The following is a 26,105-nucleotide window of genomic DNA, read 5'->3' as shown; positions in this document are numbered from 1 at the left end:
TGCCTTGGCATATTGTGGTAATTCAATGTATACCATTGCAGTTGGTGTACCTTACATAAATAAATGTGTGGCTGCAGAAAGTTAGAATGTTAGTGTATCTGCATATTGTACTCCTGTGTATGACAATAAGCTCTCATCATCATCTCATATCCCAGGGATATAGTAAATATGGACATGTCTTGAGGGTTGAGCTGAGGGAGTGGGGTTCATCAGGACCCCAAAGGCTAGGATGGACCTGAGAGATTAAATGACCTGTTAGGGTGATGTGCTCTTGCTCATTCCTGAACTTTGCTACAGCAATACAAAAGCTCAGTGAAATCTGACAGGCAACAAGAGGAGCCAAGTCCACGTCAGTCCCAGCTGGTTATGCTATTCTCTGTCTTACGTACGAAACTCTTTGATTGAATTGCCACCACTCTCTACGTGAGAGAACAACAGCTGAACGAAAGGTATCTTATGCTAATTTCAGCATATTTTATTCATTACCCAGACACATTGCACTTGACAATAAGGGATAGGATTCCAATTATTGCGATTGAGAAAGTGCAGAGTTAATGAAGTGTGTTATTACTAATCAATCCTCACTCCTGTGAAATGATTCTTAAAAGCATTGTTTCCTCCAACTCTCAATTAAAGGTTCTACAGAGGGGAGGAACAATTTAATTAGTACGGTTCCAGCAGTTGACTCCACTTAAGTAAATGTTCAACCAGCTAACTAGCTCCCAAACTATTTTTCTATCTGCTCCTGGTGACCTGCCCTCAAGCAATGCATTGATTGAGCAAGTTATCTTGGCTAGGCAGTTACTGGCTTGTTGAACAGAGCGCAAATAAGTAGTTTTCTCAAATCTATTTTTGAGTGGCAGCCAAATCTCCTGGAATGTCCTGGAATCCCTAAAGAAATTAGAGCTGGTTTACGGCTGACCAATGAAAACAAGAGACGGAAAAAGCACTCAAAAGGGAAATATTACCTAACCTGAGAAGACTGCCCAAGAAGGAAAAGACTTTAGGGTAAAACAGTGATGCAGTTAATAGTACCGTTGCCTCAAATCTCCAGTGAGCAGGGTTCAGTCCTGACCACAAGAGAACTGTGGACACTGCTCAACCCATCGCACACCCTCCTCCCCTCAATCACTAACTCCCGCTGCCTTGCAAAATGTAGCCAACTTATCAAAAGACTCATTCCCACCCTGGCCACCTTCTCAATTCCTGCCGCTATTGGACTCCTGGAATGAACCTCTCTGTGTAACTCCGCACTTCTACACTATGTCTTACTTACTGTACAATGCATGGGATATCTAGGCGGACTGCTCACAAGATAACTCTCATGGCACCTTGGTACGTGTGACAGAGAGTTTGAACTAGAGTGTTTAGAGTTTACACATTCTAGGGGATGCCAGGAAATATCATCCTACAGCGTGAGAACTCAGCACAAGAAAAGCAGTGGACCCTGACCTCTGAGAGTGATGTGTGCACGGATAACTTGATTATTAAATTGAATTGTTTATTGTCATGTGGACCAAGATACATTGAAAAGCTTTGTTTTGCATACTATCCGGTAAGTTAATCTCAACATAGCTCAGCAGGCGGTGCAAGAAGCAAAAAGGTGTTACAATAAGAATGCAGAGTAGAGTTACAGAGAAATTTATGGTTACAGTGCAAGGCATTATTTATACTAATAGGGGTTCATTCAAGAGCCTGATAACAGCAGGCGAGAAACCACTGATGAACATTTTCGAAATTATATCCTCTGCCCAATGGGAGAGGGAGAAGGGAGTATGATGGGATTTTTAATTATGTTGGATTACCTTCAATCAGCCCCTCTCTAATTTTAAGATCATGCCACAATATTTCAATTCCATTTTCCTGATCATACTCTGAAATTAGTAAATTAATATCAAGTATATTGACAGTAAAATGTAAATTTAGCCAAGAGCACATCAAGCTAATGGATTTGATAACCTACCCCTCATCCCATGTTGTGTGCTTAAACCAGACCATTTGGAGATTCTTACTTTTGAATAGATTAATAATTCAGCTGGGAAAATTTCAATAGATTATTGCATTGGTGTTTTATCGCTGCAAGGTGCCAAATAAAGACAAGCACATAGAGACCAGTTAACTGTGTAATGCTGGTTGAAGATTTGCGAGGCTTGTGACGGGAGGAGTTGCTCATTGATTGGACAAAGAAGAGCATACAGGTGTGTGAATGGAATGGATAGAGTTAAGGGGGTTATTGATTACAGAAAGTTGGGGAATTTCGATCACTGCATGTTTTGGATCAACGGTATGAGAGAGTGAAGGTTGGAAAAGTCACTAATTAGAAAAGGCTTAGGAGGTATCTATTGGAGGGAGCGGGAGTTAGATTTAAATTGTATTTCAGAGGCTTCTAGAGACACACGAAAATGCAGGAGAGAGGGATGTAGATCCTGAGCAGGCCGCAGAGCTTTGGTTTAATTTGGACATCATGTTCAGCACAGAAACATTTCTGTGTTGTTACTGTCTGTGATCTACATCTCTTTTTTTTAAAATGCACCAACTACAATTGTGAATATTTATTTATCCTTCTCTATTTATTATCTCTTTTTCTGCTTTGGTACATTGTGCTAATTTAATTTATACTACTGCACTTGACGTATTTAATGTACCTGTGTAGTTACAGCAAGAAAGATTTTTGGTGCACCGTGCTATGTATACAACAATGCTTGTTTGATGTCCTGTTTGCCTACATGCTTTGAGCGTCACGGCCAGCACAATAATGCAATCACATCTGAAGGCTCACAGTTGACATCATTTACAGACATTCTGTGAATAATTTTCCTTGTTAATGGCAGGATACGAGTTGGAGGAAAAGAAGGTCCTTGGAGTAAATTATGGGCACTGTCGGTAACATCACATTGTAGGCCAAGTTATAGGAAATCTTTATGAAACACTGATGTAACTTGGAGTAAATTATGGGCACTGTTGGTAACATCACATTGTAGGCCAAGTTATAGGAAATCTTTATGAATCACTGATGATTTATTTTTTCCCCTTTAACAAACGTTTATTCATTGATTATGTTAATGAAGTATTACAGAACTTCAGTTGGACACTATTTACTCATTCAAATTGCAACATGGTCATCACACAAGCCCGTGGAGCCCACCAGTCCAAGAAATCCCCCAAGGTACCCCATGGAAACCGCGTGCTCCTTCTCCAGGGATTCACAGCCACAGATGTGTAACCGTGAAAGAGGAGCAGGCAGTCAGCCCCGTCTCAACCCTCGACGGCCCGCTGCCTAGACCCATGGATGGCCACCTTGGCCATGTCCAGGAGCGAACTGGCCAAGGGATCTGCCGAGTGACTCACCCCCTCTCCTCCTCAGGACCCTGAAATGCAGCCAGAACTTTAGAAGCAGCTCCGTCACATACTCAGAGGCTCCACCCCCCATGTAGGCAAGGTACACTGTCGAAGAATGGGCAGGCAATCATGGAGTCTAAAAACCAACCTAAAAATCACTCCATGGTCCGACAATTTCCACCCCAGGTAACAAAGATTTCTTTGCTACATCACACGATCTCGATCAGTGCAACACTGTATTCCAATTATTTGTTCTGGCTTCTTGCCACAGTAAATACTATCTTGGTTTAACAGGAGCAATTAATCTGCTTGCAAATGAGGGTAACAATGCAGAGATTGTCTGACGGTTTGCCGCTGGCTTAAATTCGCTTTATTCTAACAGTGCAGTGGCCAAGTGCCAAAGTTGCTGTTGCTTTCCCTCCCCCACTTCCCACCTCCCCAGCATGATTTAGATTTGAATCAGCCAATTCCTTTCCTTTGTGCTCCACACTGCGCTCCATTATTTATGTGGATTGGATTTACTCTTTCCTCCCATCTGCCAACCGACAGCTTGTACATAGGACGAGTCAGCCCAGCACAATGCTTCTCCCAGCACTCAGTCGGAGAAACGTGGGGCAGACAGCACAGACCCAGGCTCATCAGCCATGCTGGCCATCAAAGATCCACATAGCAGAGGAACAAACCCTTCAGCTCATCATGTCCACGCTGCTTGTCACAGAGTCTCCTAGCACGGGAACAGGCTCTTCAACCCATTGTATCCATGCTGTCCACCGTCACAGAGCCATACAGCACGGGAACAGGCTCATCAGCCCATTGTATCCAGGCTTACCACCGTAACAGAGCCATATAGCACAGGAACAGGCCCTTCAACCCATTGTGTCCCTGCTAATCAACTAGAACTCATCAATTCTAATCACATGACAATTCAAGTGCTCATCAAGATAGTTCTGAAGGGTGAGGGAAATTGGATAGGGGACCATAATTGCAAGATCCCATCCTTTGATGAAGTTTTGGCCATGAACCACTCTTCTACCCCCTCCGTATTCTCTTACTGCCCCCACACCTCCTAACATAGCGCATTGACCAATACCAGTCAAAATCTTCACCCTGGTCCTTCCTCAGCATTTTTCAGGTGTGAGATGATAAACTTCACCCAACTCCAACACTGCCTTAACTAGACCACACCTATTACCTTCATCCAAGACTTCATCTCACTGCACTTATACAACCAGACTCCACTGTGTTTCACCAGAAAACAGCCAACACACAATAATCACATAAAAACAGTAGATATAAGAGTAAAAGTAGGCCGTTCAGCCCATCGAGCCTGCTCCCCCATTCCATCATAAGCTAATCCATTCTCCGACTTAGTCCCACTCCCCTGCCTTCTCCTCATAACCCTTGATACTCTAACTATTCCGATACCTATCAATCTCTGCCTTAAATACACCCAACGACGTGGCCTCCACAGCCAGCTCTAGCAGCAAGTTCCAGAGATTTACCACTCTCAGGTGAAAGAAATTCTTCCACACCTGTTTTAAAAGGGCACCCTTTGATCTTGAAGTTGTGCCTAAATTATGCAGAAAGATATAATTTAAAATAAAGATTATGAATATTTTGAAGCTATTTCCCAGACTGGCAATGCTGATTTTGATGCATCTGTACCTCTTTCTTGTTAGTAGCGAGTCAAAGATACAGTAGTAGTGGACTGCACAATTCCAACAGGCTCCTGTCCAGAAATACGCTTCTCTACTCATTTGCAGTTGTTTGTGGCCTTTTATGTCTTGGTAATTCAAGGCACCAATGGTATTAGAACATTGCACAGAACAGCACAGTATAGGCCCTTCAGCCCACATTGTGCTGACCTATTTCAACCTAGTCCTCATCAATCTAACACTTCAATTGGCAACTTCGAGAAGGTCTCCCCTCAGCCTTTTAGGAGCTGTGGACTTAAACACCCAGGTCCTTCTGCCCAGAGTGCTGAAGTATCCCATCAATCTGATCAGAATTGATTTTTTACTTTTCCTGACAAAATAGAAAATCAGGTTTATAACATCATGAGGAGGCAAAGATAAAGTGATTGGTCACAGTCTATTTCCGATAGTAGGAGAGTCCAAAACTAGAGTACACAGGTTTAAGGTGATGGGGGAAAATTCAAAGGGGACTTCCACACATGTGGAATGCGCTGCCAGGGGAAGTGGTAGTGGCAGGGACACTTCCTACATGTAAAAGGCATTTGGACAGGAACATGGTTAGGAAATGTTTGGTGGGATACAGGCCAAACACAAGCTCATGGGACCAGCTCAGGAAGGCACCTTAGCCAGAATAAAAGAGTTGAGCCAAGGGACCTGTTTTGCTGCTGTATGACTTTGTGACTCTATCCTCTTACTTGTCAAAATTTTGTCCCCTCACTTACGAGCTATGGGGAGCGGTTGAACAAACTTGCTTTCTTTTCTTCAGAATGTGGGCGGCTGAGTGGTAATTCGATAGGTTAATAAAATTATGAGAATGAGAATCTTTTCACCCAGGATAAAAATATAAACTGCTGGAGAAATGCATTTAATGTGAGGAGGGGATGGGATGGGGGGAGGGGTGCAGTGGGAAGATTGAAGGAGATATGCAGAGAGCTTTTTTTTTCATATAAACAGAGTGGTGGGTGACTGGATCGGATTGCCAGGAGTTGTCGTGGAAGCAGATACAATTGTGGCATTAAGAGGCTTCAAGATAGATGCATGAATGTGCAGGAAATAAATGTTGTCCAATGGGGGTGGTTTCTGGCCAGCATTTTGCAGTTGAGAGTGTCCAGTCTGTTTGCAAATTTTGCTGGATGGTAGCTGCAAAGCATTGGACCAGAAGTCAATACAGAGGATCAACAAAATGACCGAGATGTTCTCTGGGGTTTCCCTTTCCTAAGTTGATGACATTCACTGGGAGTGTTTGCTTAAATGGGGTTCAAAGAATTATTGAGGACTCTTTCCATCCAGTACACAGCATCTTTGACCAAATACCATCAGGAAGGAGGATCAGGTGCATTAAACTCAGGATTGCCAGGCTGGGAAATAGCTTCTTCCCACAGGCTGAGAGATTGATCGCATAGTTAAGAGAATTATTCACAAAAATATATACACATATACAGTCTCTTCTCTTTGGCTTGGCTTCGCGGACGAAGATTTATGGAGGGGGTAAAAGTCCACGTCAGCTGCAGGCTCGTTTGTGGCTGACGAGTCTGATGCGGGACAGGCAGACACGGTTGCAGCGGCTGCAGGGGAAAATATGTATATATTATATATAAAATTATATCTTGATAGGTAGATGTGATTATTATGTGCTGTGCGCAGGGTGTGTATGTATGCACTGTGCTTTGACTAGATGTACAGTCAGATGATAAACTCCAACTTGATCTTGATATACATCAACAGTAAACTGCAGAGATTTTGTTTAACTTGGGCATGATGTTCTGTGCAGACACATGGGCCAAAGGGCTTATTCCATGTTAACCTATTTATACCTCATTACCGCCTCCATTGTGCCTGCCCACTCAACAGTTTATTTTGCAGCCTTTCTTTGAGTCATCAATAAATGTAGCAACCAGATCTTTGCTACCTTTATCGAAGTCTTTCATACAACTTGACAAAAGCTAAAGGCTCGGAAACAATACTTGGAGCATTCATCTTGTCACATCTTGCTGACAAAGAAAATACATGTTTCGATGCCATCCCCCACCACCACAATAAAGTGTAAAACCTTGGATGACATGCCTCATGCCTTATCTGGTAATCTAAATATAGTACATGCACTTTATCCACACATCATTTCAAGCAACACCAATAAATTGATAAAACATGATTTCCCTTTCACAAAGACCAGCCGACTTTTGCCCAATTACCTTGAATGTTTCCAAGCACACGGTTATATGTATTTTACCAATAACCTAATATTTTCCTTTTCACTAGGTGAAGCCAGCTGGCTTTCTGCTGAATTCCTGCTTTCAGTCTCTCTCCCCCTTTAAAAAAAAATTACTTCTATTTGTTATCTTCCAGTCTCTATGGCGTTTTGTCACACCAGGATAGATTGAGTGAACTGAGACTATATTTTGTAGACCAGAAGATCTCAACTGTTCCCTCGGACACCCCCCTCCCCACAGTCCATGTCAACTGTTCCTTTACTCACTGTGGACCACCTAAAACAAACGTAGGCTCTAATGACTCCCATGGCCACATGACTCTATGACTCCGTAACAAGCCCACAGATAACCAATGGTCCAGATTGAGAAATTCTACCCTGGAGCTTTCTAACAGATCTCATGGAAACCTGAATGATTTTTCAAGGTATTAATTGTTTGGATGCAGGGAGCGCATTTCCTCTGGCTGAGGAATCGAGGACTTAGGAACCTCGTTTGAGAATAAAGGGTAAATAATTTAAGATGAGAAGAAATGTCTTCACTCAGTACAGCATGGTCCTTTGAAATTCTCCACCTCCGAGATTGTCACAGTTGGGTTCATTCAAAACATAAATTGATGAAGATTTCTGTGAATTGAGAATCAAGGAATGTGGAGATTGTTAAAATAAGACTTCATTGTCATATACATGAATGTACAATAAGGACAGCATCATTAGTGTGGTGGTCAGTGATGGTTAGTGTGGCAGTTAACGCAACATTATTACAGTGCCAGGAACTTGGGTTTGAATTCAGCGCTGTCTGTAAAAAGTTTGTACGTTCTCCCCATTTTTCCCAGGTGGTCCAGTTTCCTCCCATGTTCCAAAGATGCTTGGGTTTGGGCAGCATGGGCTCGTGGGCCAGAAGGGCCTGTTACCGCGCTGTATCACAAATTTTTTTTAAATGTCAATACAATGTACAGATGCGCCAAAATTTTAAACAAGTATATCTACAGATGATGAGGTCGTGTTGAGGGTTCGAGAGACCATTTTTTAAAACCAAAAGTTTTATTTTATTCACAATAAATTGTTTACTAAAGGAAAACTGTTCAAAGTCTTTTCCCACCTTTAGTTTCATATCCATCATTATGTTTAGGACTAAAGGATTTTTGTTCGCACCTAACACAGGAACAGCAATGGAAAATGCACCATTCAAAATAATAGATTTTTTAAAACTATTAAAAACATAACATTTCTTACTTATCTCTAAATTTACTTAACTCTAAACTTAACCCCACTATGAACCAATGTAAAATGTAAATGTCTGTGTATGTGTGATAATTCAAAGTCCCACTCTGAAAGGTCAATCTTTTAAACTTCAGCATCATTTTAGTCTTGCTTGAAGGTCTTAAATTCTCAGTTCAGAAAGAATTATAAACTGCTTTTAAACATCGTATCTTCAGGCCTTTTTACTCACAACTATGTTTTCCACACGAAGAATCTGCCTCTTCTCAAAGACAGTGAATGTGGCCATTTTTTTCCACGATGAATTCACAAACCCAGACAAGGGTTAAACAAATGTGGAGATCTTATTCCATGATGAAGTAACAAATAAGACAAAGGTTAAATGAAGTGGCCAAATGCAAAAATAGACCCAGTAGAATTCTGTCCTCTTTTTCAAAGAGACAGCAAAGTGGTCTTCATTAATTCAAAAGCCAATAATTCTGTGTTCCCCTTCTTCCAGAAGTAACACACACACAAACAGCACCAATTCTGGTTACTATAACTCAATTGTGTCTTTCACAAGGTTTCAACCCCTGTATGTCACAGGGTTTTGACTTCTGTGAACTCCAAGCTGAACTGTTCCAAAACTGAACTCAAAATATCTGAATTTGGTAATATATTTCTCTAAATAATGTGACCATCACATCACCATCGAGGTGAATCCCAATTCTTGGAATCCACATAGCCATCAGTTTTATTTCTACCAAAATTCTGTTCTTTTTTTTCAAAACCATTCCATGCCTTTTCACACCACATTGCAAAATGGAGATTCCCCAGAAATTTTTCCGGGAACCCTCCGTGAACTTGTGGTGTGAAAAGGTCAGCCACATCACCGGGAAATTTTCCCAGACCACCCTCTTCCTCCAATTTGAAGAACCAAATGGCTGAGAAGGGAAGCTCCATGATGCCAGCATGTATGTGGTGCATCACATAGGTGATTAAAATGAAAATTAAAAGATACTTACCTACCACCTGACAACAGTGGGCCACTTGGGCCCATCATGACAGCAGCACAATGCAGATGAATGGCTGTCCTCATTAACCACAATCCCTCACGCAGCTGTTATTTTCCAGAGTGGTTCCAAGTACATGAGGGATTATGGGAAACTAAGTTGGCCATTCGTCCTGCATGATGCCACCATCGCAGTGTGCTAAAGTGGCCCCGAAGCACAGGGGGTGGGGTGAGTGGGCAGGCGGGCAACTGACCAACGTTCTGGGGAGAGGGAGAGTAGGTGGATGACCTACCGACAGCCAGGAGGGAGGGAGCGGGCAGGCAAGTGACCTACTGACGGTCATGGGCCAGGGAACAGGTGGGCAAGTGACCTACCCATGGCCAGGAGGGAGGGAGCAGGCAGGCAAGAGACCAACACCTAGGGGGAAGGAGCAGGTGAGCAACCTACTGACAGCCTGGAGGGTGGGAGACCTACCAACGGCCAGGGGTCAGGCGACAAACAAACTGAGGGAGGGAGTGGGCAAGAGACCAATGGACTGGCGGGGAGGGAGCGGGCCACCAATCAACAGATGGGGGGAAACGTACTCTTATTCCAGTGAGTGCATAATGCGTCATCAGTTGGGGGTGGGACTCCCCCTAAATTGCCAGGGAGGACAAATTCCTAGGAATTTGGACCGCGGTGTGAAAGGCCAAGGAGATCCTGAATTCTTTGGAATTTCTCTGGGACAAAGTAGGGTCATCGCTCACCTGCAGTGTGAAAATGGCTCATAACAATCCTTGACCTCATCTCTGTTCAAGAGGCTTAAGTGACTTTGATTTTTTTTAAAATAGACGGCTTCCTCAGCAGTTCTTGAATAATTAAGACCCACTTGAAGACCATTAGCTCTGCCTATCCAAGACTCGTCGACTCAGAGAATGGTTCTCTGTAAATGTGTTGTGACCCGTGTTTGACCCTGTACCAACTTACAGCTAACTTACTCAGATTACAGATACAATATTTTAGCTATAATTTACTTTACTAAGACATTTTTATAAAAGAAATATAATTTAACATTAAAGATTAACACAAATCTGTTACACTACTTGCATCTTTACAAGGACTGTGGTATCTTGTCACTTCTCCCCCCCTCTGTTGTTTGAGGAGCTCCCCCTCAGTCCCAGACCCTCTATGCCCAATAATGGAAGGACTCTAGACACCAAACCTTGCCTATATATTGGATTCCCAAGAACGCCACGTGATCTGCAGAGGTTCTCCAGCACTTTTGTGTATTAAAACAGTGTTGGTAAAGTGCTTGAGAAATTCATCATGAAAAATGGAGCTGGTGTTGTTGACTAGATGCAAGTGAATCTTGAGAGAATCTTCCAATAAGCTCATTCTAGTGCTGCCTTAATAACAAAACAACTTAACAGAAGCCCTGTGCATCAGATTTAAACTACAGTCCAGAAATGGAACAGCAATCTTTCCCTAAGATAGACTTAAGCCCAGAAGGAATGTTTACTGACACTTCTCTTCAGGCTTAAGAAGCTTTGCATCAATTGTAAATAATTTGATACCATCTATCCTGGAATCTCTTTTTGACTTCAGTTCAAGCTGAGTGAGTGCTGTCAGGCATGCATAGTGGTACTTTTTATCTAATGGTGATAACTAACGCTTTATCTTATGTCTCAGAAAACATTTCAAACCAGTTCACGTTCAATTAAGTACTTTTGCATTAGCTGTTACCTAGGAGTATCTTGCAGCCATTTTGTGTATGCCATAGTTGCAGACTCAACAAAATGAACAGAGGCCAATTAATGCACCACATTGACATGTTTACTGAATGGGGAACCTGGTCTATATTATTATGGAACTGCGGAATCTTAAACATTTTGCAGCTTTTCTATAATTGACTTCTTCCGAAACCTTGTAGCTCATGTCTATCAAGCATAGATAGGGTGAAAAGTGATAATTTTTCCCCAGGGTAGGAAAGTCTAAAACTAGAGGGTAGAGTTTTAATGTGAGGGAGGAGGGAAGATTTTAAAAGGGACCTGAGGGGACACCTATATGAAAGAGCAGCAAGGTACATTTTACAGTCAAAGGAGGTGGCAACAGTGGGGACACTTACAACATGAAAGAAAAACCTGGATAGGCAAAGACATTGTTGGAGGGATGCGCAGGAAAATGGAACGAGCTCAGACAAGCTACCTGGCTGGCGTGGATACGTTGGGTGAAAGGGGCTGTTTCCCTGCTGTGTGACTTTATAACTCTGAAACTCTACTTCTGATCCCAACACAACACATTGCACAGAGCAAGAACATTCATGGGCTGGTTACTTGCCACCATGAAGCCATCTCACCTTGTCTTATCACATCCATTCCTTTTGTTCTACATATCCTTCCCACACCTTCCCCAACTTGTCTCTCTCCCTCTTTCCCCCTTCGGACCAGGGCTGCAGACCCACTACCTTTAATGGTTTCTCTTTCCACAGATGTGCCTGACCTCTGAGTGCTTCCAGCATTTTCTGTGTATGTCTTCCGTCATATCCAACGTTAACTGAATTAATTTGGCCCCATTGATTAGTCAACGATTCAATTTCAATTGAATTCAACGATTCAATTGCCATCTCAGTGAATCCTTCCTGCTGGAAATGGTCACACATGGACATGCTCTCATCCTTTTCCCTCAACTACCCTGATGCCCTCTCCTCCTCCCATAACCTCCTCCCTCAGTGTCCTTCCCCTTGCTCTCATTCCCTTTTTCCCCACTCACTCTATCCCCATCCCTCCCATAACCCTTCCTCCCAGTTTGCCTTTCCTCTCGTCAAGGGCCTCTCACTTTCCCCCCCAAAATGAGCCCCCTCTGTGACTGCTGACTTCCCTTCCCCCTCAACATCTCAGTGGCAACCATCCCCTTCCCTCAAACCTTGTTCCTCTCCTCCAACCTTGAAAACGTGGGATGTCCAGCTGAAAGTGAAAGCATGAAACCCCCTGCTCTTCTCATCCAGTAGCCAGGGAGCGGAGGGGAGATATGGAGAGGGACCATCCACCCCATCACCAGGTACAATGTCAGGCAATTGTGTCAAGGAGACAAACCCTCTCCAAACATAAAACAAGTTCACCTTGGCTCAGATCCAAAATCACTGCTCCAAGTAATTAACATGCCCTGGAAGTTGCTGAGGACCTTCTGGCATCCCAAAAGTAACAAGCTGTCAATTTAAAAGAGAGCTGCTTCCTCTTTACTGTCTCTTTTTTTAACCGGTTTCCATTCACACTAATGTATCTGCATCAACCCTGGGACCTGTTCTTTCATGTAGGAGCCAATTTGTGTGGGACCTCTCCAAGTGCTTTTTGAAAAATGTTCCTTAAAATCTACCGCTTTGTCTGCAAATCTCTTTTATGCAGCTTGACATCAGTCTCCTTGGGACATTTTATGATATTATTGGCACCGAGTAAGTGCACCATGTGTTGACTGGGACGGGGTGTGATTGCCATCTCATCCAGTAGCCAAGCAGAAGCCCTGGTGACATTAACTGGGACTGTCAGTCCGAATTACGTGCTCAATTCCTGGAGCAAAATTCAGCCAACCTGCTTCTCAAAGCAAGAGACAAGATTCCCACCAATTGGGTTGAGCCAAGAGTCACCATCTGTCCCATGAATTTCAGAAACAACCTTTGCACAGGTCAACTGTATGGAGAGGAAGCAGATTCAGCGAGAAATTATGGCAATAACAGAACATACCTTTGTTGGTGTGCATAGCCAGAAGGACGAGAATGAGAAAAGACAATTAAACTAAGTGTTTCCACCCCCCCCCCCCACCCCCCCCCACCCCCCCCCCCAACAGCTGCTGCATTCCAGGAAATTATTTCCATTTTCCCGGAACACGTGGTGTGTAAAAAGTTCAGAACCAGAATGGGGGTGCTGTTCCAGTTCTGACCTTTTTTTCCTCCTGGACCCCTTGTCATTTTCAGGCACGCCTGCAGTGTAAACTGTAGTGTAAACAGGCTAATGAATACAACATACTAATGATGCACCAAGTGCGCGGCATTGCAGCATGCAATCTTCAAATTTACAGCAAGCAGACACTAACTTATCATCATCTCCCGCAACTTTAGTAGACACAGTACATAAAACAAAAATCACTCAAGGGATACCAAGGGATCGGGGTTTGAAACAGGAGATTTGGAGCTCGTCTGTATCATACATCCACTATCAACCGCCATCCAATAAAAATAGACTTTAATTGTAATACCAAGCACTAAATAGATTGAACAGTTTGATGCCACCAAATAATACATAAAATATAGGTTTAAATAAAAATTGCCTGCCTAACCATACTGTTAATAGAAATGTAGTTGGAGATGTGGGAGTGATTTTAAAAGTTTGGCTGTAGTTTACAGGTGTTTGAACCTAATAAAGAGACATCTAACATGTCACTTTGAAATATAATTTCAGGCAAAGTATCCGAATAAACTATAACTGTACAATAGCAAGGGTGAGTTCGCCATCTGATTACTGTTCCACACTTGATCCCCTAACTACTGGTGAGAATTCAATAGTCGAAGCGATCTTTAAACTTCTGTCAGTCTCGTTCCTGTTTAGTCGTTCACGTAGCACAGATGAGTGCACGGCCCTCTTTACCTATTTGAATGTAACATTATAGTGACGTGATTCAGTCAGTCCTATTTATCAGGCCTTGCCTCTCACTGAATTAAATTTAAAAGCACCATAATTACTAAATGTAAGGTGCAATGCTTAACAATAAATAAAAATCCACAGCACCACCAATAACTAGATATTAAAAGGAAAATATGCAGATAAATATTGGAATGGTTTGTTTTTGCAAGCTTGTCTGCAGAATGAATTTGTTTCCTTTATTGAGCTCAACCACTTCCAGAACTAATAATAATCAAGGCGAGGCTAATTAGATTTAAAATAGGATCCATTGAATTTGCAAAGATTAATGTTAAACATAATTTCGGAATTGATTTTTAGGTTATAATTTGAAATAAGGTGAGATAGCACTCCTAAAATATTTTTGAAGAAACATCGAATTGGTTAAAATTGTTAGGGCTCCAGACAATGACTTTTGGCCCATCGTGTCTGTAGCAGTTGATAAAGAGCTTCTGAACCTCAGCCTGAATTGCAGCACTTGACCCGTTGCCCATGGGTCCCAGCTCCACAAGCCCATGTCTAACTCATTTACTACTGATGTTTCTCTGGGTGTATCATATGACTGAGCAAACACCCAGCTATTAAATTCCTTGATAATGTCACCCAATGAACAGGTACCCAACTCTGATTTTGTAAAGTATAATTATTCCATCAATTGTATAACAATTCACATTCGAACTAGTCATCCCACAGGATCGATGGAATTACAAGTTTCTGGTCACTTAACTGGTGTGGATTTCGGATTAAGACTGTCAGCCCTACCGAGCCCGAGTTTAAATAATTTCTACAACAAATATGTAAAAAAAAACACCTTTCTGTTTGTGTGCTTAACTGTGACATTTATTTAATACAGACTGAAATGTGTAAAGGACGATGTCCTGAGTGGGTTCGGTTTTGAGCAAGCAAGGAGTTCCAGAACCACCTACAGCGGAAGCAGGAGAAACGTCCCACATAGATTAATTCAGTTCCTGATAAATCTGGTAAAAGTGAGCTGAGCGAGAAGAGTGAAAAGTCACTGTGGCTGACAGGTCGACATCAACCAACAAATTGAATCAAAGTCTTTAAACTTGATTTCATCTGTTTAACTTGATGAGAAAAATAGAGGATTATGGGAGTGGGGAAGGCAAAGGTTAAATTTGTTGTGGAGTAGATTTACATTGGTCATCACATCGTGGCCTGAAGGGCCTGTACTGTGCTGTAATGTTCTATGTTCAATTATGCTCTTGGGATGGAGAGCATAAAATATAAGGCAAGATGGGATATCCTGGGATTCCTTCCCCCACAGGTGCTGGTAGTTAAGTAAGAGATAAATATCAGCCAGGACACCAGAAAGAACACTCTTGCCCTTCCCCTACAGAGTCTAGAATATCCCACATTCATGTGAGAGAGCATACAGGGCTTTATAGTAATTTAGTATGGAGCAGGCCTTCAGCCCCAATCTTCCCTGCTGACCAAGATGACATTATGGACCAGATCCAATTATCCATATTTGGTCAATATTCTTTAATTTATTATGATTTTTTTTATTAGAGCTGCAGCATGACAACAGGCCCAGGAGCCTGTACCGCCCAAATACACCCATGTGACCAATTAACCTACTAACACTATGTCTTTAAAAGTGGGAGGAAATTGGAGCTTCCCGCGAGGAAATCCAGGCAAACATGGGAAGAAGGTACAAACTCCTTAATGACAGTGGCAGATTTGAACCTGGGTCACTGTAATAGTGTGCACTAAGCGCTACGCTCACTGTGCTGCCCCATTCTTCTAAGCCCTTCCTGTCCATACATTTATCCAAATGATTTTTGAATCTCAAAACTGTACCCACTTCTACAGCATTCCAGATATAGACCACCGTCTGAGTGAAAAGGTTACCCCTCTGGTCCCTTTCTCTCCCCTTTCACTTTAAACCTATGCCCTCTAGTTCAAAAACCACCTTAAACAAACCTCTCCCAATACCACTGCCTCAGCAATGCACTGGAGTTTCAGCGTAGAGGGCATGAACCCATAATCTTCAGACTTTGAAATCTTGAAAGACACACATTAAAGCAAACATCTTAAAATGTTCTCTATAAGGGTTGGTCTTAGGTTGAAATGATTCAACATGATTGCAGATTTTAGGTATAAGTACACATGGTAAATTTAATTCCTATAATCTTAGCAAGGGTAGGCTTTATAAAACAGGGACTGCTGCACAGAGCAAATTATTGAGTCCGACTGTGTACAGAGATCCTTCAGTAAAGACCAAGAAAGCTTCTTCCATTTGTAGCTCCAATCCTCCATGGTCTCAGAAGTTAACTCAGGCAAGTTCTTGGACTGCAGATTATAGAATCAGCCTGCGGGTCCCAATTCATAAGCTCAAATTCAACCAGAGCACTCCTATCTGTATTGTAAGTCGCTGAAAAAAAACTATTTACGTACTTGCTGCTGTGATGTCACTGGGCTACGAGACAGAATTGGAGGGAGGAGTGATTGGAGATGACTCTTCAGATTATTTTTAGTAAACAGTTGAGAGTCAATCACCTCACTGTGGTGGAGTGTCACTCCTGGGACAGACCTAGAAAAGATGGCTGATTCCCTTCCCTGGCGAACACAAATGAACCAATAGTGTATTCATGAACCAAGTGTTAAACCCACGCAAAGTCATTCTTCTTGAAAGAACAAGTATAACATGGTGTCAGAAGTGTCTGAGTAAGACAATAGTTCATAAGCAATAATAAGTTGAGTCCTCCCACATCAATGCAGTTTACCAGCAATCAGCTGATGATTGAAAAGAGCGATTCAATATTTATTTAGAAGCCGGTGGAATGGAATAAAGAGCTGCACAGGATAGGCACATGCAATGAAAACAGATAAGCAGAGCACCAGGAGTTTCCCAAAGCAACAAAGTGGCAACGTCAAACAGCAAATGCAGTAGGTGCGGAGGCAGACATATTCCAAAGATGTGCCCTGCCTATGGAAAGCTCTGCTATAAATGTGGGAAGAAGAATCATTTTGCAAAGTGCTGCAAAGCAGGGGATACCAAGAGAAAGGTGCACACAGTGGACGAAGAAATGGAGGAATTCTTCATGGATTCACTCCAGAATGATGCTGGCAAAACAGAACGGATCGTTCCAGTGACTGTGAATGAGACGGTAATTCCATTTAAGCTCGACACCAGAGCCCACGTGGATCTGTTATCTATGGACCATAAAGAGCAAGATTTATCCTGTGAAATTAAAAGTGACAGGCTACACTGGAGAGAACACTTCAGCAAAAGTGGGGTGTATGGTGGCCTTCAAACACAAAGAGTGACAGCTAAAGTCACAGCTACTGATTGTAGAATGGGGAGTACAGTCAATATGAGGTCTGAGTGCACGTGAAGAGCTCAACTTGGTGAAAATTGTGGCTTCACAGACAGAAGATATACACACAACACTCACAGAGGTGTACGCAGATTCTTGAGGGGTTTGGATGTTGACCTGGTGTGCACAAGATCCACGTAGATAAGGCAGTGGCTCCTGTTGTCCATGCATACAGGAAAGTTCTGTTTCCATTTAAACAAGAACTAGCACACATGTACGGATGAAAGTCATCCAAAAAATTGAAGAACTTACAGATTGGATCAGCTCAATGGAGCATTGCATAAATGTCTGGACCCAAAAGATCTCATAAAGCATCAAGAGAGAGCATTTTAATTTGCTGACATGGGAGGAAATCCTGTCCCGGTTTGAAGGGGCTGTGGTTAAGCAGATGAAGCTTGATCAGGCAAGTTCGAGACCATGCACTTTCAAAACTCCACAAGGAAGATACCACTTTCTTCAGCTACCATATGGGATCTTGTCCACACCAGAATCTACCATAAAACCATCCACATGATCTTTGAAAGCATACCTGGATGACATCATTATATGGGGGTCCACCAAGAAAGAACATGATATGTAATTAAGGCAAGTGCTTGACACGGAATGTCAATCTGCAATTAAATAAAGAGAAATGTGAGTTTGGGCTAAAGACACTGATCTTCATAGGAGATGTCATATCTGAACAGGGAGTGAAGTCTGATCCAAGAATGACATTAGCCATTGGGAATTTTTCAATGCCCCAAAACAAAGAGGTGGTGAGATGTTTCTTGGGGATGGTGACTTTCCTGGCTAAGTTCATCTCCTGTCAGCACCACCTAGATCACTCCTTGAGAAGAAAAAGGTCATATGAGTAAAAAACGTGTTTCCAGGTTCTGAAAGAAATCCCTGTACTAAAATGTTATGATCTGGATAGGTGCACCAGGATCTCGGCTGATGCATCCCGACGTGGCCTTGGAGCAGTAATTTGCAGCAACATGGCAACCGGTGGCTTATACATCAAGGGCTTTAACAAATGCAGAAGCCAGTTATACATAGTTAGAGAAAGAGCTTCTTGCCAGCACTTATGCATGTGAAAGGTTCTATCAATATATTTTTGGACACGCCCTTGAAGTGGAGACAGACCATAAACCACTGGTCTCAATTACGTCCAAATCACTAAATGACCGTCCCTTGAGAGTACAGCGCATGTTGATACGGCTGCAGAAATACAACGTGAAAATGATCTACATGCCAGGAAAATACATTTTTGCAGCTGAGGCACTGTCTCGAGCAGTTGACAAGAAAGAAAAAAAAGCAACCAAGAGGTTAATGCCACGATACAGGCCTATGTTGACACCTCATTTCCACAGAGCGGATCAGGAAAACAGATGAAACAGTGAAAGAGCTCAAAGATAATACAGAAAGGATGGCCAGCAGCTAAGAATGACTATCCAATGGGTATTCTGGATTACTGGGCATGCAGAGATGAACTGTCAGTTGAGAAAAATATAGTCTTCAAAGGGAACAGGTTTGTGATTCCAGTGGTGCGATACAAGGAAATGCTCCAGAAGATTCATGAAGGACAACTTGGTGATGAAAATTGCAAACGTAGAGCTCAAGAGGTGATGTACTGGCCAAGAGTGAACCAACACATAAGCCAGACCACTGCTTCATCTGAAATATGCCTCAACTCTAGACCAAAGCACCACACCCTGTACCAGACAGGCCATACTTCAAAGTTGGAGTAGATTTGTTTGACTGTAATGGGAAAAGCCATAGTAATAAGTTTATTTTTCCAATTACTCAGAGGCAACAATACTGCAGTCAACATCTAGCAAACCAGTTATCACTTTCTTGAAAAGTGTTGGTTGTGAGGCATGGAGTTCCTTGTGAAGTAGAATCAGACAATGGTCCACAATTTTCAAGCAGTGAATTTGAGTCCTTTTCCAATACTTGTAAGTTTTGACATACAACTTCAAGCCCACATCATTCAAAGTCTAATGGCCTAGCAGGGAGTTCTGTCGAGGTGGTGAAGAGCCTCATGAAGAAAGTGCATGATGGACAAGAGGATTTCCACAGAAGTCTAATGATTCACAGAAGTGCACAACTACAGAATGGCCTTTTCCCTGCGCAAATTTTGATGGGTCGCTGCATATGGACCAATCTTCCAATGTATGAAAATCTGTTGATACCTAAAGGAGCACACAAGGTCAAACTGGCTAAAGTGGAAGAGAAAGTAAAACAGAAACAGTATCATGACAAGACTGCAAAAACCCTCCAGTCCTGAAGCCTGGAGTTCAAGTGAGAGTCCAAGATCACAATTCTGGCACGTGGTCCATGCAAGGAGATGTGCAAGAGTAAATAGATCCACATTCCTACCAAATTCAGACAGGGGTGGGACACCTGAGAAGGAACCGCGTGGATCTACGACCACAAGCTCCAACCGACAGTCGTGACCTATCACATGTCAGTACGTAAATGGGCCAGCACATGTACAAAAGGAACATGTTATTCAGAGACCACAGAAAGACACTAAATCTAACGCAGCAAATGCAAACAATACACCAGTGAAAACACAGACTAAAAAGGACTACTAAACCACCTTAGAGATTGATTAAAAGCTGCTGAGTGGAAAGAGACTGGCCACAGAATGTTGATACTTTTGTTTTGTAGACATGGTATTGTGTTCTTGTTTTATTAAAAAAGGGAAAGATGTGTTGTTATGTGTGTAAATAAGAATGGCCTTTCCCAGTATGCAATACGCGGTTATGCGGAAATAAAAGTGAAATATGACGGGGGCATCGTCAGAAGTTCATTGAAGCAGTTCAAAGAAAATAAAGTCGGTTAAGTGTTAAACCCACAAAGTCATTCTTCCTGAAAGAACAGCCATAAAGGTCCCACGTCACTCTGATCACAACCTCTTCTCACTGCTAACTTTTGGCAGAAGCCTGAAGAATTTGCAGGTTCAAATAAAAACTTACCTAGACACTTCCTCAGCCATATAGCCATCCTCGCTATTGCAAAACTCTAGGTTCAAGAAAAGTTTCTGTTTCCCAACTAATATCAAGTTTATTATCATCTGGCTATACATATACAATCTAACAATCAGGCATGTTACGTTCTATAGTATAGATTCTATACTATACTATTCTATAGTATAGATAAAAGGTATAACCTTTTATCCAGGATTCTGAAGACCAGCAATCTCCAAAATCCAGCTTTTCTTCATAGTGAAAATGCCCAACCACCTCACTCCCCGCCCCCCCGGCCATCCATTGGTTACCCCCACCCCTCCATCCGTCAAGCTCTCTCCGGTCATCCATCCATCGCCCTCCCCACATCTAACTCCCAGCGCGGCAGTAGGGGGTGCAGTGCTGCCAAGCCCCGAGTTCACTCGCGGCGGTGGCTGGTGACAGTTCAATGTGGGACGTCTGTTACCCATAATCCCCCAAGCAGCTGGAACCGCTCTGCCAGCGCCAGCTGCTGCCTGCTTCTCTCCCACCGAGTGCTCAGGGCCAAGCGTCAATTTCCACCGAAAGTAAGAGAGGACGGGGATGGCGGGGACGGGTTCTGTCCCAGTTTTATTTTGAAGTTTTACTTTAAAATAGAAAAAACAGGCTGGTGATATTATGGACTTTATTTATTTAAATTCATTTAACACCCCACGCCCCCTGTTTTGTGCAAATTTGAAACACCTCAATTGCTTAAAGGGACTGCCATTTTAAAATGATTCTGAAATCCAGGATTCCAAACAATGACAGGTGTCAGGTCCCAACGATCCCTGATAAAACGTTAGGCACCTGTATTACTTGACAATAATGGAGCCTCTACCTTTAATAGTCACACACATAAATAAAGATGTCATTTAAAATAGAATATATTTGAATATTTTGGGATGAGTTACTCAGTTGCAGGATACTATTCATCAATCTCACAGCCTGCAGGAAGTTACTATTTCCTAGCCTCAGCAGCCCTGATCTTAATGCACCTGTACCACCTTCTTGATGGTAGTAGGTCAAAGATACTGTGCTGGATGGAAGGGGGTCTCAATAATTCTTTGAGGCCCATTTTAAGCGATACTCCCCATGAACATGGTCAATGGGTGAAAGGGAGACCCCAGTTGATCGTCTCGGCAATTAGATGACCCTCAGTATTGACTTCCTGTCTGAAGTAGATTCTGAAGTTGACTTCAGGCTCTTGAAGCTACTACCTCATGCGCAAACTGCTCCAGGTTTGATTACACTTTTGAAACAGGACATTATTTTTTTCCACCACTGCAACTATGAATATTTATTATATTTCTCTCGTGGCACATTGTGTTAATTTATACTTAATTTTTATTAGTGTGTTTAACATGCCTGTGGAGCTGCAGAAATTTCATTGCATCTGAACATTGTACTAACGTTCATGAGAATAGATTCAAGATACTCTTATTGTCATGTAATAAAACAGGTGTTGCCCATAGTCCGCCGTAAGGCAGACTAAGATTCACCACCAGCAGAAACTGCCCAGCGTCCCTTACAGTCAGAGGGAAGCAAAAGAGAGTGCCTTCAGAGTCACTGACTAGCTGTGGGCATACCTCCAGCACTGCTGTAGCCTCTGCAACAGTCCAGACTTCAGTCCAAACCATCGGCAACCCAGGCTCCAGATCATAACCTCTGACACGGTCAGAGCCCTCGGCACCTTCTTGCATTCTGATTTCAAAACCTGGTACCCCTTCAGCCAGTATCAAGCCAGTTTCCAGCAGTCAGCAGCCTGGGTGCGAGTCCTTTGACTGCAGTCTCCAGCAGCCTGTAGACTGTGTGGGTTCCTTACCTCGAGTAACCAGAGTGACCAACAGCCTGCCGACTGTGTATTCTTCAGCCACAGAGTTCCTCATTGCTGCCATGGTCACTGCTCCTTAGAATCATCTCCTCTGCCTCTCCTTCTTAAACAGGGGGTGTTCAGGTTTTCTGGTGCATTGCATGGAGTATGTAACAACACTCATGGCCGCTGCCTAGGAAGCTGCCTGGGGGGATATGTACGGAAAATAGTGCCTGCAGCAAGCGTGGCCAAACTTTTACATTTCATTCGTCAAAATAAATGGCGACAAGGTGATCTCACAAGAGCTGGCCTTGGCGGCCGCCATGCTGATTTTTGGCTTCGGACTTTTAATAAGTTAAGGGCGAACGGGAGGATGAGGGAGGGGAGAAGAAAGAGATGTGTTATTTGTATTTTGGAGGAGTGGCACTGGCCAGGCGCGGGGGAGGGGGGGCAGGGGAGGTGGCGGCAGTGTTGGGTGGGGGGGCGGCGGCAGGGGAAGAAAGAAATGGACTCCATCTAGGCAAATCAGGCCTCCTTCCATGTGTCACTTCTAGACATCAGTGGAGATGCATGGACTACCAGGGGACCAGGGCGGTGAAGGAGACCACCGGGGGCCCGGCTGAAGAAATTTATTTTTCATTGTTCTAGGATGGCTTGTCTGACTTTAATAGAAACTGCTCAGTGGCACCACCTTCAAGTGGCACCCAGGGCACACGCCATACCTTAGATATGCCACAGGTGCTTCCATCTTGTGTACAGACCCCACAGTCATAGGATTTTAAAATAAACCACTGTTGGCTCCTTTAGCAGACCATTTAAAGACTGTATGGAGATGTCAGTAATTGGACTGGGCAGTAGAACCCTGCGGAGGGGCAGTGTATTTCTGCGCTCTGCGGGTCTGCATCAGGGGCAGGGCTGCCATTTCACCAGCTCTAGAAACGCCACCATTTTTTTCTCATCTCATCACTGAGTACAAGAAATTGGATCAGCAATTTTCCTAAATGGCTCCAGAGGCATCATCCAGGCCAAGCCATCTGATCTTGGTTTTAGTCCAGCTACATCCTGCTCCCGTAAATCCTTCCCTCCTCTATCATCCAATAATCTGTCAGCCTTAGCCATCACAACCCACTGGAGAAGAAATTCCTCCAACTCTCACACTTATCCTGTACCACCTGACCATTAGGGGAAATGTTCACCCCATCAAACGCTCTCAGAAGTTCATTTAGACATGCAGCAGAGCGACAGCCCCTTCTGGCCCACGAGCCCCTGCTGCCAAAATACCCCAATTAATCTACAACCCCCATATGTTTTTGAAGGGTGGGAGAAAACCGCAGCACCCAGAAGAAACCCATGCATATACGGCGAAATGTACAAAGTCCTTACATTCAATGACAGATTCAAACCCAGATCGTCGGCACTGTAATAGCGTTATGCTAAACACGATGCCCAAAGTTAATACATTAAAAAAATGCGTTGGAGGAACGTGGCGAATCAAGCAGGAATCTATGGGAGACAAGGCGTGGGGTGACATTTTGCATCAGGACTGAAACAGTTGAGGGATGATAACCAATAAAGAGGCAGGAGCTGGGGCTGGTAGTGCTATTGTTTGTCATCTAAATCAATGATGTGGACAATAAAGTGGTAAATTGGATCAACAAGTTCACAGATGACAAAAATTGGAGATTTAGTGACAGTGAGGAAGAATTTCAAAGCTTGCAGAGGGATCTGGACCAACAAGAAAACTAGGCTGCAAAATGGCAGATGGAATTTAATGCAGACAAGTGTGAGGTGTTGGACAAACCAAGGTAGAACACATACTGCAAACAGTAGGGAACTCAGAAGTGTGGTAGAACAGAAAGATATGGGATTACACAATTATAATTCCCTGAAAGTGACGACACAGGTAGATAGGATTATAAAGAGAGTTTTGGCCTTCATAAATCAAAGCATTGAATAAGGAGTTGAGATGTTATGGTGAAGACATTGGCGAGACCAAATTTGGAGTACTGTGTGCAGTTTTGGTCACCCAACTACAGGAAGGATATCAATAAGATTGATAAGAGTGCAGAGGAGATTTATAAAGATGATACCAGGACTTGAAGAACTGAGTTACAGGGAAGGTCTAAACAGGTTAGGAATTTTATTCCCTGGAGTGCAGAACAGTGATGGAGGTATACAAAATTATAATGGGCATAGATAGAGTAAATGCAAGCAAGCCACTGAGGTTGGATGAGATAAAAACTCAAGGGCATGAGTTAACAGTGAAAGGAGAAAAGTTTAAAGAGTACATTAGGGGGATCTTTTTCCAACACAGATTGGTGGAAGTGTGGAATGAGCTGCCAGCTGAATTGGTAAATGCAGGCTCAATTTTGACATGTAAGAAAAATTTGGCAAGTTCATGGACAGGAGGGGTATGGAGGGTTATGATCCGTACGCTGTCAGGGAGACGAGGCAGAAAAATAGTTCAGCATAGATCAGAAGGGCTGGAGGACACGTTTCAGTGCCGTAGTGTTTTAAATTCTATGGATTATAGACTGACTTGAACCTCTTGTACCAAAATTTGTACTTGCTGCAGCCCCACAGGTGCATAAAAGATACAAACAAGGTATGTTATGTAAGACTAGATGTTAATATCCCTTATTGCACTCCTGAGACCTGCTGCCTAGACTCTGCGGGGTAGCCAAGTGAGTGGTGGCATCTTCTGGGTGATCAAGCGGGTGCCCTCCTTCCTCAGTGTTTTGCTGATAGACCCCCAACACTTCTGAGGGCTCAGCAGTGAATCCTGGTGTCCTGGGCTCACCCACGAGATGCCATTCACTCACTTGGATGCCCAGGCAAAACCACAAGGTACACCAACAATAGTTTAAAACCACCACTAAGCGCCCAAACGGGAAAAAAAAAACAGAAAATAAATGTTAAAAGATAAATAACTATTCACAGTTGCAGTTAATGTAAAAAAAAACAAGTGATGTTTCATTGGTGAAATACTGATAGGCAAATCTAGAGCATAATCTCAGATCGACCATGACAACTACCGAGTTCACTGAGCAAAAGCCGACCATGCACTCCACCTAGCCTGCTTCATCATCCAATGAAGTCACGGCCAACCAACACTGTTCAATCCCAGCTTTCTGTATGAATCATGTATTCCTCGATTGCTTCAAGGATATTGCAGCCTCACGCTTGAGCATACTCAGCAACTACATATTGGCAGTCCCCTGGCATAGAAAGTTCCAAAGATTTGTAGAATCAGAAAGATCACAGCCTTCCAAAAATAATCCACCTCTAATTTAAACCTTGTTTCTCAAGTGTAATTTTCAGCACAGAGCCGTGTGCTCCTATTCATTACACAGTCAGTTGAACAAGGAAAATAATTTGTGTGTTCAATACTGAAATCCAAATTGTTGCCTATCTACTCCACTGGAGAATCTTAATGGGACTACCCCCTTTCCTGTCTCTTATCATCTGAAGAGTCCCAGTGAGCCCAGCAGGTTTTTAATTGAATCACCAAGCACAGATCTTATTGTGTGGATATCCTTGACTTTTCCAGTATAAGCGTCGCTGGCGTGTATTGTCCTTGGAGAAGGTTTTGCTGAGCAACTTCACAAAATGCTGCAGAAACAAATAAGCGGCTTACAAGGCCACAGAAGAACCAACAACTTGCACATCTCTGGAACGAGGCATCGTCAAGGAGGGTCTGCAGCATATTTTGTCTGCCTTCTTTACCATCACGACAATAATTGAATTTTAATTTAGAGATACAGCCAGGTAACAGGCCCTTCCGCCCCACGAGCCCACGCCACCCAAATACATTCATGCGACCAAACAACCTACCAAACCCATAAATCTTTGGAAAGTGGGAGGAAACAGAAGCACCCCGA

At 43.0% G+C, this 26,105-nt stretch overlaps 1 protein-coding gene across 18 annotated transcripts in view; it reads right to left on the bottom strand.

Annotated features, from left to right (window-relative positions):
• Nucleotides 1–26,105, bottom strand: part of LOC138745024 (cadherin-11-like) — a 193,918-nt gene that overhangs the window by 149,877 nt on the left and 17,936 nt on the right. The window contains exon 3 of one of the 18 annotated variants that reach the window (XM_069902058.1): nt 17,972–18,053. The exons of the other annotated variants lie outside the window; for them this stretch is intronic. The gene's annotated coding sequence lies outside the window, so the exon portion shown is untranslated. The remainder of the gene's footprint in view (nt 1–17,971; nt 18,054–26,105) is intronic. 18 annotated transcript variants of the gene reach the window in all.

This window comes from Narcine bancroftii, chromosome 10 (assembly GCF_036971445.1).
Source record: "Narcine bancroftii isolate sNarBan1 chromosome 10, sNarBan1.hap1, whole genome shotgun sequence".
Classification (NCBI taxonomy): domain Eukaryota; kingdom Metazoa; phylum Chordata; class Chondrichthyes; order Torpediniformes; family Narcinidae; genus Narcine; species Narcine bancroftii.
This window is presented reverse-complemented; position numbering and strand designations above follow the sequence as displayed.